General features: G+C 37.2%; 1 protein-coding gene across 1 annotated transcript in view; it reads left to right on the top strand.

The window, feature by feature from the left end:
• LSM8 (LSM8 homolog, U6 small nuclear RNA associated (S. cerevisiae)) overlaps positions 1-1,297 on the top strand; it is a 23,737-nt gene that overhangs the window by 6,052 nt on the left and 16,388 nt on the right. The gene's annotated exons all lie outside the window — the stretch shown is intronic.

Below are 1,297 nucleotides of genomic sequence, written 5' to 3'. Positions count from 1 at the left end.
AGCACTGTTTTTTTCTAATACATATCAACTCACATGTGATTGTTAAATAGGGAAGTAATGTTAGAATAATGTGGAAGGTGGGTTGGTTCAGACTTTCCTTAGTATTTTAATGTCTTGTGCTATGAAGACACAATAGCTGAAGTACAAGTAATGCAGCAGATTGCACGATTGTACCAGGCCTAAAGAAAACCAGTACTAACATTCTTTCACTGTGTGGCATCCTGTCCTTTCCTGGACTTGGTTCAGCCATGTGCTCCATTTTGACAGTGCTTATTTTGCAGTTCTTTTAGATCCTTGTGCAAAAGAAACATCAATGAGTCAGAGCTATCTATCTCTGGCATTTCTAAATTTCATGCAAACTTTGCAACTGCTTCTCCATCTGCAACTTCTGGTGGTGATGTTCTGCTGCCATTGCTTCCATCACTCATCAGTATCTACCTAAACTGTTATTCTTTAAGCTAACTTCAACTTCTTAAAAAAGGTAAAACTCTGTAAGTTACTATAGCATTTCTTTGTAAGAAATTTTACATGTCCTTTTAAATGAGCTAGTATTTCCATTTAGATTACTGTGTCTGATAATGCTGCAGTTGAGTGGTTCCCAAATTTTACTGTGTATTAGTTACATAGGGACGTTTCAGAATCTTGAGACCCAGCTTCTCCCCCCATACCATTTAATTCAGATTGTCTGAGTGTGGGAGCCAAGTATCAGCAGTTTTCGAAGATCCCCAGGTGGTAATAGTGAGCTACTAGCAAAGTTCAAGAACGACTACTCAGTTGTTCAGGTTTTGAGAGTCTGTCCCACTATTTTTAATTTAAGCTCTATTATTTTAAGTAAGCCATTCTTTTTAATGTATTTTCAGGAATGTATATATTACAGTCAGAATTCACATATTACCATTTTTGGTTTCTGCTATAGTTTGCATGTTTGTGTTCCCCCAAATTCATATGCTGGAACTTAATACCCAATATGATAGTATTAAGAGGTGGGGGTCTTTTGAGAAGTAAGATTAAGTCATGAGGGCAGGGAATTAGGGAGCTTATAAAAAGGTTGAAAAGAGTTGGCCTTGCCCCCTTCCTCTATGCAGTAAGAAGTCATCATCTACAAGGAACAAGCCCTCACCAGATACCAGCAGGCACTTTGTTCTTCGAATTTCCAGCCTCCAGAACTGTTGAGAAATAAATTTCTGTTGTTTATAAATTACTCAGTCTAAGGTATTTTGTTTTAGCAGCCTGAATAGAGTAAGACAGTTTCTAAAATAAAAATAATGTAAAGGGGGAAGGATTTAGGGAGATGTTG

This window comes from Propithecus coquereli, unplaced genomic scaffold (assembly GCF_000956105.1).
Source record: "Propithecus coquereli isolate 6110/MARCELLA unplaced genomic scaffold, Pcoq_1.0 Scaffold4, whole genome shotgun sequence".
Taxonomy (NCBI): domain Eukaryota; kingdom Metazoa; phylum Chordata; class Mammalia; order Primates; family Indriidae; genus Propithecus; species Propithecus coquereli.
The sequence above is the reverse complement of the archived record's forward strand: the minus strand, read 5'-3'. Positions and strand labels throughout refer to the sequence as shown.